General features: G+C 42.9%; 1 long non-coding RNA gene across 1 annotated transcript in view; it reads left to right on the top strand.

The window, feature by feature from the left end:
- Positions 1-10,876, top strand: part of LOC144493077 (uncharacterized) — a 91,957-nt gene extending 81,081 nt beyond the window's left edge. The window contains exon 3 of the long non-coding RNA XR_013497679.1: positions 9,904-10,876. This is a non-coding gene — a long non-coding RNA (uncharacterized LOC144493077). The remainder of the gene's footprint in view (positions 1-9,903) is intronic.
- Positions 10,877-20,740: the final 9,864 nt, after the last annotated feature.

The following is a 20,740-nucleotide window of genomic DNA, read 5'->3' as shown; positions in this document are numbered from 1 at the left end:
ACTTATTACTATTCAGTTCCAATTAAGCAATATTTCTCTCAAAGACTGCAACCCCACTTTCAAAGTAGTTAGCAAAACACAGATATACTTGCTCTGACTTGGGGAACAGGAGATAAATCTTTCAGAGAGAGAGAGGGCCATCTGTAGACTGCTATCTCCAAACAGCCATCTCCAGCAACTGAACTCAGAAAGCTGTTTTTCTCAGCCACAAATCTAGCTCCTCCCATTTCTAGAATCATATGACTATATGACCCTGTATACCTAACTCACCTTTTCATTACTTTAATCAAGAAAACACCCCGAAGGTCCTCTTCCTAGGTTAACAAAAGCTCATTAAACCTTCTGCTAAATAAACACATACATGACTAAATTTAGTAATTATCCAGCTTCCCAGCATCTGCTGTATTCCTCCCAAACTAACCAACTGCTTGTAATGACATACTTCTTCTTAAAGTAGCCCCCATTAAACACAAAAGGTGGGATTCTCCCAAAAAGATTCTAGTGTCAAATTTGCATAAAAACGGGAGTAAATGTTGCTGGTTTGTTCAGTGGGAGTTTCAAAATGAATCTCCCACACTCTGCACTGCAGGGTGCCTCAGCGTGAATACCATTAAAAATCTGGGGAAGGGGCCTATTCCAACTGGCCTCCCAATACCCCCTCCCACCCACCTCCCCCCCCGACCCACCTCAATCTCCACCTCTATTCCCACCCCTCCATAAGTCCCAATCTCACCATGCAGGCAGAGCAGCACTCCTCCCCTCCACCCCCATGGCTAGCCCCGATCACTGGCCTTCCTCCCTCTGTCACCGCCAAGTGTAGAGTGGCAGCGGGAACCCTCCTCCACTACCAATCTATCACCCAGAGGCCTAACGACCCTTCTGCTATAGGCCCCAACACCTTGGAACTGTCAGATGCTGGCTGGGCAGTGCCAAGGTGCCCCTTTGGGCATTGCCAATTTGCCCCTTGGGCAATGCCGGGGCCAGGTTGGCACTGCCAAGCTGACAATGCCCAGGGGCACGTCCCCCTTATCCCCAACCTCCTGGAGGGCCTGTATGGCCCCCTTTCTCTTCAGTGGGGTCGGGCCGCCAGCTCCCCGCAAATGGGGAGCTGTTGTAAACCCCATTGGAGTGAACCACTCCTAGCTGGGGTGTGGAGGGTGGGGGGGGGGGGCGGCGGGGACACTCTAGCAGGCCCTAGATGTCAGCCCCAGGCCCGCTAATAAGATGCTAATCCTCACTGGAATCGATTATACAATTTTGCACCAATTTCTGGGCGCGGAACTGACAGCGCCAGAAATCTGGCAACCAGAGACTCGTGGAGGCTGTGGGGCCCAGCAGGAAATATAGAAACAAAGAAGATAGGAGCAGGAGGAGGCCATTCGGCCCTTCGAGCCTGCTCCGCCATTCATTAAGATCATGTCTGACCATCCAATTCAATAGCCTAATTCTGCTTTTTCCCCATACCCTTTGATCCCATTCGCCCCAAGTGCTATATCTAGCCGCCTCTTGAATACCTTCAATGTTTTGGCTTCAACTACTTCCTGTGATAATGAATTCCACAGGCTCACCACTCTTTGGGTGAAGAAATCTCTCCTCACCTCCATCCTAAATGGTCTACCCTGAACCCTCAAGACTGTGACCCCTGGTTCTGGACTCCCCCACCATCGGGAACATCCTCCCTGCATCTACCCTATCTAGACCTGTTAGAATTTTATAAGTCTCTATGAGATCCTCCCTCATTCGTCTGAACTCCAGAGAAAACAATCCTAGCCTAATCAATCTCTCCTCATACATCAGTCCCGCCATCCCCGGAATCAGCCTGATAAACCTTCGCTGCACTCCCTCGCGAGCAAGAACATCCTTCCTCAGAAAAGGAGACCAAAACTGCACACAATACTCTAGATGTGGCCTCACCAAGGCCCTGTATAATTGCAACAACACATCCCTGGTCCTGCACTGAAAACCTCTCACAATAAAGGCCAACATGCCATTTGCCTTCTTTACCACCTGCTGAATCTGCCACACTTCTGATTTTGTCCTTCCATAAGATGGCCAGAATACGCTGCAAACAGCTATGATGGAAGTTGTTGAGCTTCTTCATGATACCTGTAAGTTGCCCATGTTTCACAATGATACAGCAAGGTGCTGAGAACACAAGCCTCATAAAACAGCATCTTAGTCCTAAGAGTCAACTCGATGTTAATCCATGCATGTTTAGTGAGGGTGTTAGCTGCTTTCCCTATGCCGATACCACGTGGTGCAATGATAGAAGCTGGGGTTTTCTAGTCCCAGTCACGGCAGGACTGGAAATTCCTACCATAGTTCAATGAACCCTTTGCTGGTTCTCCAAATCTTCTGTCCTGCCCGTGACGGGTGCCACCCAATGTCTGTCACCGAAAATAATGTATGTTGGAGTATATCAAACTGCCACAATGGAGAGGGTAACAATCTCAAAACGTGCATTCTTTTGTGATTATGTAGATCAGTCTTCCTGTGACGGTAACTCATTACAAGTAAAACAAGATCAATTAATACTTCTACTTACTATCTTCTGACGCTTTCTTACTACAATTGCAAATGATTATGTTTAAGTTTCTTATCTTTTCCTTCTCTACCCCTCTACATTACTCTGTGGCAAGCTCCATTGGGGTGGATGCCAAGAATGAAATATTCTGGTGGTTTCAGTTCTCTGTGAAGAAGGCAATGCATTCATTACCCCATTGCTATTCTGGAACAAGGCTGAAAGGAACTCTCTTTGAAAATCTGCTTTCAAGCACTCATTTCCAAATTTCTGACTAGCTTTTTGCATTTAATTTATTCAGCTGCCTCACCTGAGATGTGTTGCAGTGAGTAGTTTAGACACCAAATTAATTCCCTTTCTCCCTTCTCCTATTTTCACAGACTGTGGTTCTGCTTCTTATAGCGAGAAATAAATAATGCAGCCATTTAGAGATGGAGTTTGGTATCAAGGGACAATAATTACCACAACAGGGAAAACACAAACAATACCATTTTAATTGGCTTTACAGTGCGTGGTGTGATATTTTACATGATCAGCTTGTTACATGCAGAAACCCTTTGTTGCTTTCTTTTTGCTGGTTAAATTAAAACCACATAGTTGAAAGACTTTATGTTAATGTTTGATAGTCATAAAAAATACAGTACCGAATAGTGATATGACACTGTCATACAGGCTGATTCTCTTTCAGCGATTGAAGAGTTTCTATCTAAATATTGTCATTAATAACAAATCAGACAGCAACATTCAACATGTTCCACTGTACACTGCCTCAAGAGAGAAACAAAATAAACTGGTTTCAGGTTTTTATTTGAAGGAAGCGGGCATCAGATTAAATATTTGAGCTTTCTGTAGTTAGACATTGAATATAGTTGGCACATTAACAAACATCTCAGGCACCCTTTGGACTGCACCACATGGGAGCAATTGTTCAGGAAACATTAATCAGGCTTCAGTGAACAGTGTCTCAGCTGCCTTGGGCTCGAGCACTTGGGTACAGTTTCAGCTAATGCCTTCCTTCTTCAAAAAAAATAGCTTCCCTTGCCTATTCAAAACACATTTTCAAACCATTTACCGATCAGCTCCTTCCCCCGGCAGGTGGTTTTTCTCATAAAAAAAATGAATAACATCACAATAGCCTCAACCTTTCTGCTTTCCCTGAACCATCTGCCATTGCCATGACACTAGGCTTCCTTTTCATGCTTCACTAGATTCAGCAGCTAGACATGAAAACGCATTTTAGGGCTTTGTACAGGAAAGCTGCATTCACAAGGTGCAAAAATCTCTGTTATTTACCTCCAGTTTCCACAACCCTTGGTACATTTTTATCATTTATACTCCCCCCCCCCCGCCCCCCCAACCCCCGCCACCCACCCGTCCCTTTAGAAATGCAGAAAGTTCCTGAAATATTTATAAAAACCATGGTTTCATGTCTGACTGTAGCATATTTTTAGCCACCTATAAGGATTCGCAGTCAGCTGCAGAGCAATTTGTTCCAGATGGGTGATGCAATGTGTTTTGTCAGATGCTAGGGTTCATCGTGAAAATGTAAAGCTCCGTTTATTCTGAGATCAGAATTAAGATTCCAGCAGTTTGCTTTTCATAATTGCTCCTGGAAAAAAAAAATGCATCAGTGAAAAATCACCCCCAGCTCGACGGACAGAGAATAAAATACTCAGTGAAATCGGAATGTGTTTCTTTTTGGGAACAAATCACACATCACAACGAAAAGGACCCTCACACCCCAGCACGACACTGCAGCAAAGCCTTTCATGTCTTCACAATGGACTGGTATACATTTTGGCTGCAATTCAGAAAGTGCTCATTTTGACTTAAACATAATCCTGCAAGGGGGTGGGGGGGGGGGGGGGGGGTGGGTGGGAGGGGAAGGGGGCAGGAAACAAAAGATAATTTTGAGCAGGAGAAAGAAATATTAAGAAGATTTTTAATTTATCTGAATTTCAGAGGATGTGAACAAATTTTAATAAACACCTGTCTTTAATGCTTGCTAATATTCCTCTCTCCCTCCCTACTCCTCCATCCCGCTGTAGAGATGAGCTTATCCATTGAATTGTCAGATAAAAGATAACAGCGGCCAGATTAATTCTGACATGCTTTACAATTTAAAGGTAGCCCTAATATACTTCAATTACTAAATTAAATCAGCTTGCAGACAATGATCCAGCTTAATGTCACAGGAGTTTGGCTTAGCTATGAAAACGTTTATTTCTAAGCAGCAGGTTAGTAAATCTCAGCATTCTCAAATTATAGCTGGGTCACCTTCATAAATTCAATTCAGATATGTTGATATAATGTTGAACTGAATTTAAAATTTAGCAGATAACCTCTGTCATGAGGCGATGTCACTTTATTTTCGAAAATGTGATTTTTCAACTTTCAACTGACTGGAAATTTTGCAATTTGAACTGAGACAGAGCGAACCGCTTAAAATGCAAGGTCACCATTTCCAAGGTGGAGGTGAAAAACAAACAATTCATCCTCAAGGGATTGCGAAGAGAGGCATTTCCTATAATCCAGACTACCCAATGAAATCCGTAACTGTCTAAGGAAGAGACATTAAAAATGCTAAGTACTGGATATTGAACCACAGGGAGACACACTTGAAACCTCATAGAAATACACAATGGGTGAAGTATTTCAAAGCAAGGCTGCCCAGCCACTAGAGATTGCAAATGTCATAGGAGGTGTCAAGAAAGTGTTCAGCAGAGGAAACAGACTGAAGGCTGCTTCTCTCTCTCCCTCTTTTGAAATAAACGTGCTGTCCAATTCAAAAAACCAACTCTACCAGAAACCTACCAGCAAATCAAGACCTCTTGATAATTGCGACATCTTCTATACCTGACCACATCCAAGAAACCATGATTTTATTAGACTCGACTCTCCCCTTATTTCTGATACTTGTGTGTGTTTATGTGTGCTATGGATGGGAGGGGGACTAATTTACATAGTCCTGATCCTCTACTCATTATCCATCCGTAAACAGAAAGGTATTTTTGGGTTCTGATTTGCCCCTTTATAAATGGTGACATAGTTTCCCCAATCCTTCAATCTGGCGTAATCCAAACCTTTTAGCAATCTCACAGCAAACTGTGCCTGAGTTAAGATAATAAAATAAGAGGTTGATTTATTTTACACATAAAACACGAGAAAGGGGTTTTGCAACATCTACCCCTTTTATACTCGTACGATGAAGTGTGGCAAACTGGACATAAAGTTGGCCTAACAACAGGAAACAAAGGGTAATGGTCAATGGGTGCCCTTGTGAATGGAAAGTTGCTTCAAGTGGTGATCTACGGGGCTCAGTGTTGGGACCCTCGCTGTTTGTGTTATATATTTACAATTTGGACATGAACGTGGGGGCACAATTGGGAAATTTGAGGATGATACAAAGATTGGCCAAGTAGTGGATAGTTTAAAGGATAGCTATAATCTCCAAAATGGAGATGGGTTGGTGGAGTGGGCAATAAAGTGGCAGTTGGATTTTAACGTAGAGAAGTGTGAGGTAATGCAGTTAGAGAGATTAAACAGTTATAGGGAATACACAATAAATGGAAATATACTGAGAGGGGGAGATGAAGTGAGAGATCTTGGCATAAAAGTACACAGGTCTCTAAAGGCAGCAATTCAAGTAGACAAGTTGTAAAAAAAGGCATAGGGAATGCTCTCCTTCATAGAGAGAGGTATGGAATATAAAAGTAAGGATATAATATTGGAATTACATAAAACGCTGGTGAGGTCACAAGCATATAAAAGTTACTCTGCATTAATCAGAGCCTGAGCCATCTCCTGGACTAATTTTGATTCCCAATCGTCAGAGAGGAATTTCTCAGTTTTCTTCCCTCCTAATTGGTTTGCACACTACCTGCTCTTTTGCTTCTTGTCCTGGAAATCACATAGTTTTGGGTGCAGTGGGGTGCACATACATTGTGATGCATTAGGCACTGCCATAGTGGAACAGTCATGATGTGGAGATGCCGGCGTTGGACTGGGGTGAACACAGTAAGAGTTTTAACAACACCAGGTTAAAGTCCAACAGGTTTATTTGGCAGCAAATGCCATTAGCTTTCAGAGCGCTGCTCCTTCGTCAGATGGAGTGGAAATCTGGTGTCTCTGTGCCCTGTTTGAGAGCAGATTTCCACTCCATCTGATGAAGGAGCAGCGCTCTGAAAGCTAATGGCATTTGCTACCAAATAAACCTGTTGGACTTTAACCTGGTGTTGTTAAAACTCTTATAGTGGAACAGGCCAGATGGACCAGAGGATCCTTTTTTGTCCATCATTGCTTGTGCATTTGTACATGCCAATTGCCACTCATCAGTATACTCTCCTGAGGTGACGTTCCCTAACACACCATGCTGAAGGTTTTTCAATAAATTGGTCATAAATTAGTTAATTGGTTAGTATGTCAAATTTATATGTGGAAGCCAATTGCTGCAAAACAGCCACACATTGTTTTATGGGCAAATATATATTTCTCTGGCCGAATATATATCATTCGATCATCATTTCTCTTTGATCCAATGTACTTTTTGAGTGTACTTATCGCTGTATCAAATACAGATGTGGCTTCTGTTAGCACTCAAGTACTTACTGGCCTTTTGCTTCAATAAGAAGTCCCACAACACCAGGTTAAAGTCCAACAGGTTTATTTGGTAGCAAATACCATAAGCTTTCGGAGCATGCTGCTCCTTCGTCAGATGGAGTGGTTATCTGTTCTCCAACAGTGCACAGACACAGAAATCAAGTTACAGAATACTAATTAGAATGCAAATCTCTACAGCCAGCCAGGTCTTAAAAGGTACAGATAATGTGAGTGGAGGGAACATTAAACACAGGTTAAAGAGATGTGTATTGTCTCCAGACAGAACAGCTGGTGAGATTATGCAAGACCAGGGGCAAGCTGTGGGGGTTACTGATAATGTGAAGCATAATGATAAGGTAAAGCACTAATACCCCAGTCCAACGCCGGCATCTCCACATCTTTTGCTTCAAGACAAGGTACAAATATCACCTTGCAAGTTCCTGTTCCTGTGTGGAACAAATATATCATGCGCCTCAAATTTCTTTGATCCCATGTCATGGGTGCATCCACTCCATCGATATCCACTCCATCTGACGAAGGAGCAGCGCTCCAAAAGCTAATGGCATTTGCTACCAAATAAACCTGTTGGACTTTAACCTGGTGTTGTTAAAACTCTTAATGGGTGCATCCCCCAGAGAAGAAAGGAAAGATGCAGGAATCAGTAAATGTAAACTATTCTCCATCCTCCTTGCCAGTTGTCATGTTTGGTTCCTTGGAGATATGCAGAGATGACACCAACTTCAATATCTGAACAGGAGTTTAATCCAATGCTTTAAAATCATCAGCCACAAGTTTACTATTTGCATTTAGTTTCTCTTTCTCTGTAACCACAAGCAGGTTTGTCTAACATGAAACAGAACAGAAAAGAGTCAACAGACACATAATCAAACACTAAGCCATTGAATTGAATACCAGAGCAGTGACTTTGTCGGGAATGGTGTTACCACTCCAGACCTACTCTTCATAGTAAACAAGTGTTCCAGTGGAAAATACAACAATTTAGCAATGGACTCATGCTGATGGGCGGTACACCCTATCTGTTACTAACACACTAATAGGAGAGCAATCAAGGATGGAGGATGATGCCTATATCTTGGAAAGGTGACGAGCATGGTAGTCCAAATGGAATCTGCCATTTAGTTTCAAAATGGTTGCACAGAAATTAATCCTCAGACTCAGAATCGTAGACACAGTTCAACCAACCAGCTCAAATGAGAGCTTTACGAACAGGGATCTCAGCAGATTCATCAGCATGTGCTTCACCACGGTCAGATATCTTTAAAATATGGCCGAATTGTGGAGAGACTCTTCAGCGCCCAACATCATCAAGAAAGAAGTGTCACTTCAACTGCAAGGGAAATCAATTCACCAAGATGTTCAGGTGATCAAAGAGAAGATTTAGTTGATTTGACACGTTGGGAGTCTCTTCCTGAGAGTGAGATATGGCTTTGTGCACTATCATGGATGGTAAAGCACTGATACATTGTAAGGAATGCTCAGTCAAAAACGCGAGCAACTCAGTCACTCCCCATCAATGTTGGCACAACTCTATTATGGGAGATACAGGAAGGATATCAGAGGTAGGTTCTTTACGCAGAGAGTGGTTGGGGTGTGGAATGGACTGCCTGCAGTGATAGTGGAGTCAGACACTTTAGGAACATTTAAGCGGTTATTGGATAGGCACATGGAGCACACCAGGATGATAGGGAGTGGGATAGCTTGACCTTGGTTTCAGATAAAGCTCGGCACAACATCGTGGGCCGAAGGGCCTGTTCTGTGCTGTACTGTTCTATGTTCTATGTTCTATTATTAGTGTTTTTTTGCAACTTTCACTCCTGCAACATACATTCTTCAAGTTTACAATGACTGTTATTCAAGTTCTGGGAATGATCACAGTTCCAGTGCACTGCAAAAATGACACCCTAGGCAGATTCATGGTCTATGTAGCCAAAGGCTGAAGCCTTATGTGGGTAAATCTGTTCAATAAGCCTGGCAGACTTGAAGACCCTACTGGAACACAAATTAACATGATTGATGATACTGAGTATACCCATTGGTATCCTTCCTTATTTACTGAGTTTGGGGGAGTAAATGAGATACCATTGTGCTCCTTGCATCAACACATCAGTTCTGTTAGTTTCACAAAATCTGAAATGATAACCACTTACAATTAGTACTGAAGTGCCTCAGCAGCTCAGACAACTTGATGCAGACATTATCATTGAGTGAATCATTATCATTGAGTGATGTTGTCCTTGGAAGGTGCAAAGCCAAACATGATCAGTGATTATCAATAGCGCTCAGTCGCCTGAAACAACACAATGTTTCGCTCAATACTTACCTGGCAGGGGAGAATCATTAATCAGGCAGGTTGATATTCCATGCTAGGAAAGAGTCAATGATCAGGGTAGCCAATGAGGTTTAACTGAGGCGTTTCCTGATGCAATTTTTCAAAGCCATTTCAGCCTTTTGGCTAAGATGAAGCATTAGATCCATGGTGACATAGTGGTTAGCATTGCTGCCTCATAGCGTCAGGGACCCAGGTTCAATTCCGACTTAGGTCACTCTCTGTGTGGAGTTTGCATGTTCTCCCTGTGTCTGCGTGGGTTTCCTTTCAGTTCTCTGGTTTTCTCCCACGGCCTGAAAGACGTGCTGGTTAGGGTGCATTGACTCGAACAGGCACCGGAGTGTGGCGACTAGGGGAATTTTGCAGTAACTTCATTCCAGTGTTAATGTAAGTCTTACTTGTGACTAATAAATAAACTTTAATATTTTACTTTTAGATCAAGCCCAAGATGGGATGCAATGCCTCATCCTGTCAGCTTGGATTTTATTTGTTCCTCACATGAAGACGATGAATTGGATTCAATTTGAATTTGGTTTTTTGGATGGAATAAAAATTTTAAAAATACAAGGACAAATGCACATTTGCAACAACTGAGACTGGCTTTCTGGGGTACAGAGTGATAACAGCTGGAATAAAGCCCATACATGCACTTCTGACTCCATCTAATGTAAAAGATTTGACATCGCTCTTCAGTACTACCAACTTTTAACACAATTTTGTTCCTAAGTACTGTTATATATTTAAGTAGTTGCATGATTGCTTTAGAGAAGGTTACATAATTTGATGGTCCTATCATTGGGGTGTTTTAGAGGCTCCTGCTTTTTGTTTCAGTTTCTTTCTGTACAGGCAAAAGCTTCTAGAATAAATGTGTTGTTAGTTTGAATCTCGTGTACAAACCACATGTTTTCTTTTTGTGTAAAACCCACAACCCCTAGCGTAGTTAGGACATTAAAAGTACACAGAGATTGTGGAACCTCTTAAAAGCTACTTTGTAAAGATGCCCAATGAGAATGGACAATCACACGGAAAATATTATTTGATACATTAAAAGCAAAGGTAGAATTTCCACCAATCCTTGTGCATTTCAATCCACATGCAGAAATGTATGTCACAACAGATGGGCCAGGAAATAGAATTGGAGCTGTGCTTTCACAATACATTGAAAGAAGCTGCGATAACCCCCCTGAGACCCAAGGGGAATCACTGATTGATCTTCTTGTGGGGCCTGTTGAGTATGAGAACTCTAATAACAGGCAGTGACTTGCCCAGCTGGAACTCATTACTTAAGCCTTTTATTCAGCAGGCCAAGGATTGGGCCTGCTGAACTGAAGTCCCAGACAGGGACTAGTGTGTGTACAACATGGCAATGCCTTTACTTTGCATTCTGAAAATAAACTTTGTTCCTTCCCAGTCGGGCTTTCTGAGTTATTACAGAAGCACATGACCAATCACCTAGATGTCACTCCTGAGATCGGAAACTGATTTAAATACTCTACTGAAGAGTGGGAAGCACTAGCTTACATCTAAAAGTTTATTTATTTATTAATCACAAGTAAGGCTTACATTAACACTGCAATGAAGTTATTGTGAAATTCCCCTAGTTGCCACTTGTTCAGGTCAATGCACCTAATCAACACGTCTTTCAGAATGTGGGAGGAAACCCACGCAGACACAGGGAGAACGTGCAGACTTTGCACAGACAGTGAGTGACCCAAGCCGGGAATCGAATCCGGGTCTCTGGTATTGTGAAGCGGTGCTAACCACCATGCCATTGGCACATTTATTTCTACAATGGAAAGTTCACTCTCTGCACCAAGAACTGATGACATTTACAGAAAGGGTAAATGGTTTTCATCAGTAAAACCTGAAGGTCAAGTCTATTGCAAGTTCACGCGGACATGCACATGCACATCCATGGCACAATTAGACAGCTTTAGTTATGGCACAGCAAATTTTGATATTGAAGATCATATGATGGCAGTGATCTCACATGCAACTGCAATCTTGTTATGTGAGAATAATGGAAGGCAGAATCAGAATCAGAGAGCATAATAAAGAAAGTAAACCAATACCTAAAAGCCAAGTAGCCTCATAAAGTAGAGGAAGAAGTGATCTTTTACTACAGAGTTCGCAATGAGCTTGCATTGATGACAAATATTTCACACTCGGAATGGAAATGGTTATGCTGAAAGCACTATGGTAATGTGGATTGCATCTTGCCCATGAAGGACACCGGTAAGCTGTTAAGATGAAACAATGATCTGGTGAAGCAGTCTGGTGGCCAGCAATAAATTGCTGCATAGAGGAGTTTATTGGAAACTGCATAGCCACTGAAAAATCTGTTAAATCATATCCCGCACCTCCACAGTCGACCCCATTGTCAATAAAACAATGACAACAATTCCAAGTACATTTTTTAGAGAGTGCCAGCAGCCGCTAGGAATCAACATTTGTTGTTTCTTGTTCATGATCTACATAGCAAATGGCCAGATATCACTGCAACAAATTTCATAATCACCATTTCAGTCATTGACATTCTAGACAAGTTGTTTACAAAATGGTGTTTGCTGGAGACTATCGTGAAGGACAATGGACCACAGTTTGTTTCGAATTAGTTCACAGAGTTTCTACTAAGCCAAGGAATCCACCAGCATCTGACATCACCCACGATCAATTAGCAGCATTGAACAGTTCAGCAGGGCAATGGAGAAAAGTTTGAGAGCTGGTATGTCAGAGGAGAAAATATTTGAAACAATCCATTTACCTTCTACTTCACACATTCTACATTTGACTCCATCCCCCATTCTGGCCAAAAAGGCACCAACGAAACTTATGACTGTTTGTAACTTGCACATGCCACTGACTATTCTTAAACCATCACTGCTATGATCTAATGAGAATTTGAGACTGAAAGTCAAAGAAAGCACAAAGTGACAAGATAAAGCAAAAGGTTACTGATAAGTGAACAGGCACAAGGGAATTGGATTGACAAATGTCAGATCAACTTCATCAGTACAACTTCAAGGTTGAGTATATCGCAAAATCACACAAACAAGTGGTTGACATGCCCGACATACTCCTATTGTAGAAAACATTGGCAATAATGAAGTGACTTGGGACATTGCCATGATTTGAAGTTGGAGATCAGATTCTCATCAATCAGCCAAATTGCAACTACAAATTTGCATGATCTTTATCAGAACCAAAGCAGATCAAGCAGTTGCTCAGTACCTTCACTTAATGGTTGGATGACAACACAAAGTGGAACACAAGACACTTGATAGGGAGCAGGCAGTGAATATGAGTGACTTTGTTGTTAACCTTTTAGCTCATCAAACCAATCCCAGAACTTCAAGTTCATACATCTCAGCACCATAATCAACAACTTTCATATCTCAAAGACTATTTCTGTACTTAGAGAAAATGGACATGCTGAATTCTAAGAAATGACTCAATATACATGTGTTTGTTGTTTAGGATGGTTTAATTTAAAATAGGGTCTTTAGTTTTACAAGGCTGAGCAATTGTTCAGTGTTTGATTATATGTGTCTGTTGTCTCTTTGTTATGTGTGGGTTAGTCAAGCCTGAGTGTGGTTACGGAGAAAGAGGGATTAAAATCAAACATTAAACTTGTGGCTGCAAAGATGTTTTAAGGCATAGATAAAATTCCTACTCAGATACAGAAAGTGGTGTCCTCTCTCTATGTCCCTTGACACAAAACATAACAATTACCACTGGAACAGCAGGATAAACAGCTCTGTGCAACCTTTACAAGTGTATACTGCAAGAATGACTAAGGCAGCAGCAACATTAGAGATCAGCAATTAGAAGGGCAGATTTTCTGACACATGCCTGGAGATCCTTTTGAAAGAAGTCAGGATTGTTGGAAATTCAAGGCAGGAGAACTGTCAAGAGGATGGTCCAGCTTGCATTGGACAAAGGGTTTGACAAAGAGTCATCTGGACTCGAAACATCAGCTCTTTTCTCTCCTTACAGATGCTGCCAGACTACTGAGATTTTCCAGCATTTTCTCTTTTGGTGGCAAAGAAATGTAACTTGGGTGTGTGTGAAGAGAAATGATTGACAGGCAGGCAGGTGAACCTATGAGAAAGGGTGAAGTTGGAGGAAAGGTCGCAACAGGAGATTGGTAGAACCTGGGAGGTGGTCATCATAGGTTGCCCATAGCTTTATGTGTTTTCTCAAAGTATTGCAATATTCACCCTTGTATTCATCTATTATTTCTTCAAAGCGAATGTCATATTGTCTGACACTAAACAAGTTATTTTATCTTATACAAGGTGCCTATCAAGCAGGAGTTGACTATGGTGGTGATCAACTGGAACCACAGCCTCAAATGATACCACTTCCTTGCCAATGGTACTATGACACCTTATCTGCTCAAGCCCCAGTGTGCAGACATCCACAGAGGAGGAAGAAGCGACTGAGTCAAAATGCTGCTTACACGTGTATCTGGATTTTTTTGTCAATCTTTTATAGATTTTACTGAGCTGAGCTTCCAACCACATAATGGTTAAAGAGAGTCATGCAATGTTGGTCTGAGGAATCGAATGATCTCCAACGGGGACTGCTTAGAGTCAGTGGACTGGTCAGTATTTAAAAACTCTGTGACCAACCTGAACAAATGTGCAACTACAGTAACCGACTTCATTAGTGAGTGTGCAGAAGACTGTGTGCCAAAGAAGCAAATCCGTGTGTTCCCCAACCAGAAACCATGGAAAAACAGGGATATCCACTGCTTGCTGAAGTCCAGGTCTGAGGCGTTCAAGTCAGTTGACCCTGAGGTTTACAAGAAAGCCAGATATGATCTGTGGAGATCCATCAGAGATGCCAAAAGACAGTACCAAACCAAGCTGGAGTGCCAAGCTAGCCACATGGACTCCGACCGACTATGGCAAGTTGTGCAAGACATTGCAGGCTACAAGATAAAGATGTGTAATATTGCCTGCACCAATGCACCCCTCCCTGATGAGCTCAATGCATTCTATGCCCGTTTTGAGAAAGAGGTCAGTGAGAGCATGCCCTACACCCCAGAAACATAGAAATATAGAAGATAGGAGCAGGAGGAGGCCATTTGGCCCTTCGAGCCTGCTCCACCATCTTGCCCAACTCAATAGCTTAATCCTGCTTTTTCCCCATAACCTTTGATCCCATTCGCCCCAAGTGCTATATCCAGCTGCCTCTTGAATACATTCAATATTTTGGCATCAACTACTTCCTGTGGTAATGAATTCCACAGGCTCACCACTCTTTGGGTGAAGAAATGTCTCCTCACCTCCGTCCTATATGGTCTACCCTGAATCTTCAGACTGTGACCCCTGGTTCTGGACATTCCCACTATTAGGAACATCCTCCCTGTATCTATCCTGTCTGGTCCTGTTAGAATTTTATAAGTCTCTGTGAGATCCCCCCTCATTCGTCTGAACTCCAGTGAAAACAATCTAACTTAGTCAATCTTTCCTCATACATCAGTCCCACCATTCTCGGAATCAGCCTGGTAAACCTTTGCTACACTCGCTCGAGAGCAAGAACATCCTTCCTCAGAAAAGGAGACCAAAACTGCACACAATACTCTCAGTGTGGCCTCACCAAGGTCCTGTGTAATTGCAACAACACATCCCTGCTCCTGTACTTGAAACCTCTCGCAATGAAGGCCAACATACCATTTGCCTTCTTTAACACCTGCATGCTTACCTTCAGTGACTGGTGCACAAGGACACCCAGGTCCCACTGCACACTCCCCTCTCCCAATTTACAACCATTCAGATAGTAATCTGCCTTTTTGCCTTGGACGAACCTGTATCCCAGGTCAGAGCAGCCTTCTCGAAAGTCAACCCCACAAAGAGGGACTGGCCCGGCTGGGGTACCCGGACGAGCACTCAGATCCTGCTGGGACCAGCTGACGGGTGTCTTTGCAGACATCTTTAACCTCTCTTTACAACAATCTGAGATCCCTGTCTGATTCAAGAAGATGACCATCATCCCGATATCAAAGAAATGCCAGGCAGCGTGCCTTAATGACTGTCGTCCGGTGGTTCTGACATCCATCATTATGAAGTGCTTCAAAAGGTTAGTCATGGCACGAATCAGGAAAAAAGTTAAAAGGAAGGAGAACTCAGGAGATGTTATTAATGGATGTGTTAGAATTCAAAAAGAAGGTACAAAAACTAGCATAAGGGCACTTTATCTGAATGTTCGTAGCATTCGAAACAAGGTAAATGAGTTGACAGCACAAATCATTGCGAATGAGTATGATTTGGTGGCCATTACAGAGACATGGTTGCAGGATGGTCACGACTGGGAGTTGAATATCCAGGGGTATCAGACTGTTCGGAGGGACCAACAGGAAGGTAAGGGAGGTGGTGTAGCTCTGATATTTAAGGATGATATCAGGGCGGTAGTGAGAGATGATATAGGTTCGATGGAAAAAAAAGGTTGAATCCATTTGGGTGGAAATTAGAAATAGTAAGGAGAAAAAGTCACTGATAGGCGTAGTCTATAGGCCACCAAATAATGACATCATGGTGGGGTGAGAAATAAACAAAGAAATAACTGATGCATGTAAAAATCGTACAGCAATTATCATGGGGGATTTTAAACCAGGTCGGTCAAGGCAGCCTTGAGGAGGAGTTCATAGAATATATCCGCGATAGCTTCCTTGAACAGTATGTAATGGAACCAACAAGGGAGCAAGCTATCCTAGATCTGGTCCTGTGTAATGAGATGGGAATAATTAATGATCTGGCAGATAGGGATCCTTTTGGAAGAAGCGATCACAATATGGTTGAATTTAAAATACAGATGGAGCGGGAGAAGGTAAAATCCAATACCAGTGTCTTGTGCTTAAACAAAGGAGACTATAAAGGGATGAGGGAGGAGTTGGCTAAGGTAGACTGGGAGCAAAACTTTATGGTGGGACAATTGAGGAACAGTGGAGGACTTTTAAAGCGAGCTTTCACAGTGCTCAGCAAAAGTATATACCAGTGATAAGGAATGACTGTAGAAAAAGAGATAATCAGTCATGGATATCTGAGGAAATAAAGGAGGGTATCAAATTGAAAGAAAATGCATACAAAAATGACAAAGATTGGTGGGAACCTAGAGGATTGGGAAATCTTTAAAGGTCAGCAGAAAGCCACAAAAAAAGCTATAAAGAAAAGTAAGATGGATTATGAGAGTAAACTAGCTCAGAATATAAAAACATATCGCAAAAGTTTCTACAAATATATAAAACGAAAAAGAGTGGTCTTTTAGAGGATGAGAAGGGGGATGTAATAACTAGAAATGAGAAAATGGCTGAGGCATTGAACAGGTATTTTGTGTCGGTCTTCACAGTGGAAGACACAAATAACATGCCAAAAATTGATGACAGGAAGGCTATGGCAGGTGAGAACCTAGAAACTATCATTATCACGAAAGAGGTAGTGTTGGGCAAGTTAATAGGGCTAAAGGTAGACAAGTTTCCTGGTCCTGATGGAATGCATCCCAGGGTACTAAAAGAGATGGCGGGAGAAATAACAAATGCACTAGTGGTAATTTACCAAAATTCGCTGGACTCTGGGGTGGTTCCCGCAGATTGGAAAACAGCAAATGTGACGTTACAGTTTAAAAAAGGAGGTAGACAAAAGGTGGGTAACTATAGGCCGGTTAGCTTAACTTCTGTAGTAGGGAAAATGCTTGAATCTATCATCAAGGAAGAAATAGCGAGACATCTGGATATAAATTGTCCCATTGGTAAGACGCAGCGTGAGTTCATGAAGAGCAGGTCATGTTTGACTAATTTGGTGGAATTCTTTGAGAACATTACATGTGCAGTGGACAATGGGGAACCTGTGGATGTGGTGTATCTGGATTTCCAGAAGGCATTTGACAAGGTGCCGCACCAAAGATGCTACATATGATAAAGATGCACAGTGTTACGGGTAATGTATTAGCATGGATAGAGGATTGGTTAACTAACAGAAAGCAAAGAGTAAATGGGTGTTTTTCTGGTTGGCGATCAGTGACTAGTGGTGTGCCTCAGGGATCAGTGTTGGGACCGCAATTGTTTACGATTTATATAGATGATTTGGAGTTGGGGACCAAGTGTAGTGTGTCAAAATTCGCAGATGACACTAAGATGGGTGGAAGAGCAAAGTGTGCAGAGGACGCTGAAAGTCTGCAAAGGGATATAGATAGTCTAAGTAAGTGGGCGAGGGTCTGGCAGATGGAGTACAATGTTGGTAAATGTGAGGTCATCCATTTTGGTAGGAATAACAGCAAAATGGACTATTATTTAAATGGTAAAAAATTGCAGCATGCTGCTGTGCAGGAATCTCAAGGAGTTGGTTTGCAGGTGCAGCAGGTAATTAAGAAGGCAAATGGAATTTTGTCCTTCATTGCTAGAGGGATGGAGTTTAAAAACAGCGAGGTTATGTTGCAGCTGTATAAGGTGCTGGTGAGGCCACACAAAGAACAAAGAACAGTACAGCACAGGAAACAGGCCCTTCGGCCCTCCAAGTCTGTGCCGCTCCTTGGTCCAACTAGACCAATCGTTTGTATCCCTCCATTCCCAGGCTGCTCATGAGACTATCCAGGTAAGTCTTAAACGATGTCAGCGTGCCTGCCTCCACCACCCTACTTGGCAGCGCATTCCAGGCCCCCACCACCCTCTGTGTAAAAAACATCCCTCTGATATCTGAGTTATACTTCGCCCCTCTCACCTTGAGCCCATGACCCCTCGTGATTGTCACCTCCACACCTGGAGTACTGAGTACAGTTTTGATCTCCTTACTTGAGAAAGGATTGTCACCTCCACACCTGGAGTACTGAGTACAGTTTTGATCTCCTTACTTGAGAAAGGATATACTGGCACTGGAGGGGGCGCAGAGGAGATTCACTAGGTTGATTCCAGAGTTGAGAGGGTTGGCTTATGAGGAGAGACTGAGCAGACTGGGACTATACTCATTGGAATTCAGAAGAATGGGGGGAGATCTTATAGAAACATATAAGATTATGAAGGGAATAGATAAGATAGAAGCAGGGAAGTTGTTTCCACTGGCGGGTGAAACTAGAACTAGGGGCATAGTCTCAAAATAAGGGGAAGCTGATTTAGGATTGAGTTGAGGAGGAACTTCTTCACACAAAGGGTTGTGAATCTGTGGAATTCCCTGCCCAGTGAAGCAGTTGAGGCTATCTCATTGAATGTTTTTAAGGCAAGGATAGATAAATTTTTGAACAGTAAAGGAATTAAGGGTTATGGTGAGCGGGCGGGTAAGTGGAGCTGAGTCCAGAAAAAGATCAGCCATGATCTTATTGAATGGCGGAGCAGGCTCGAGGGGCCAGATGGCCTACTCCTGCTCCTAGTTCTTATGTTCTTATGAATCAATTCCAGTCTTCCAGATTGCCTGGATCCACTACAGTTCATCTACTGCTGCAACAGGTCCACAGCAGACACCATCTCCCTGGCCCTACACTCAACCCTGGAACACCTAGACAATAAAGACACCTATGTCAGAGTCTTATTTTTTGACTACAGCTCAGCCTTCAACAGCATTATTCTGACAAAACTCATCTCCAAACTCTGGGGCTTGGCTCCTCCCTGTGTGACTGGATCCTAGACTTCCTAACCCACAGACCACAATCAGTAAGGATAGGCAACAACACCTCCTCCACGATCATCCTCAACACCGGTGCCCCACAAGGCTGTGTCCTCAGCCCCTTACTATTCGCCTTATACACCTATGATGGTGTGGCCAAATTCTCCTCCACCTTAATTTTCAAGTTTGCTAATGACACCACCGTATTGGGTCGGATCTCAAACAATGACGAGACAGAGTACACGAATGAGATAGAGAATCTGGTGAACTGGTGCAATGACAATAATCTCTCCCTCAATGTCAACAAAACAAAGGAGATTGTCATCAACTTCAGGAATCATAGTGGAGGACATGCCCCTGCCTACATCAATTGGGAAGAAGTGGAAATGGTTGAGAGCTTCAAGATTCTAGGTGTCCCGATCACCGACAACCTGTACTGGTCCCTCCATGCCGATGCTATGGTTAAGAAAGCCCACCAATGCCCATACTTCCTCAAGAGGCTAAGGAAATTTGTCATGTCCCATTACAACTCTCACCAACTTTTACAGATGCACCATAGAAAGCATGCTTTCTGGCTGTATCACAGCTTGGTATGGCTCCTGCTCTGACCAAGACCACAAAATACTACAAAGGATCGTGAACGAATCTCAACCCATCACTCAAACCAGCCTCCCATTCATTGACTCTGTCTACACTTTCCAGTGCCTCAGAAAAGCAGCCAGCATAATAAAGGACCCCACGCACCCTGGACATAGAAATCATAGAAACCCTACAGTACAGAAAGAGGCCATTCGGCCCATCGAGTCTGCACCGACCACAATCCCACCCAGGCCCTACCCCCATATCCCTACATATTTACCCGCTAATTCCTCTAACCTACATATCTCAGAACACTAAGGGGCAATATTAGCATGGCCAATCAACCTAACCCGCACATCTTTGGACAGTGGGAGGAAACCGGAGCACCCGGAGGAAACCCACGCAGACACGAGGAGAATGTGCAAACTCCACACAGACAGTGACCCGAGCCGGGAATCGAACCCAGGTCCCTGGAGCTGTGAAGCAGCAGTGCTAACCACTGTGCTACCGTGCCGCCATTCTCTTTTCTACCTTCCGTCGGGAAAAAGATACAAAAGTCTGAGGACACGTATACCAACCGACTCAAGAACAGTTTCTTCCCTGCTGCCATCAGACTTTTGAATGGACCTACCTCGCATTAAGTTGATCTTTCTCTACACCCTAGCTATGACTCTAATACTACATTCTGCACTCTCTCCTTTCCTTCCCTATGAACGGTATGCTTTGTCTGTATAGCGCGCAAGAACCAATACTTTTCACTGTATGATAATACATGTGACAATAATAAATCAAATAAAATCAAGTGATGCTCCATCATTAATATGTGGGGAGGACACAGGGATGGTGCAAAGAGAGATAAACAGATTAAGCGAGTGGACAACAAGGTGGCAGATGTAGTATAATGTGGAGAAGTGTGAAGTTATTCACTTTGGTCGTAAGAAAAGAAAAGCAGAATCGTTTTTAAAAGGTGGAAAACTTGTAAATGTCGATGTTCAAAGAAATTTGGGTGTCCTCATATAAGGAACACAAAGTTAGCATGCAGGTGCAGCAAGCAATTCGGAAAGCAAATGGTTTCATTGCAAGGGGATTGGAGTACAA

Source organism: Mustelus asterias, chromosome 4 (genome assembly GCF_964213995.1).
Source record: "Mustelus asterias chromosome 4, sMusAst1.hap1.1, whole genome shotgun sequence".
Lineage (NCBI taxonomy): Eukaryota > Metazoa > Chordata > Chondrichthyes > Carcharhiniformes > Triakidae > Mustelus > Mustelus asterias.
Note: the sequence above shows the minus strand (reverse complement) of the source record. Positions and strands in the feature narration are given on the sequence as shown.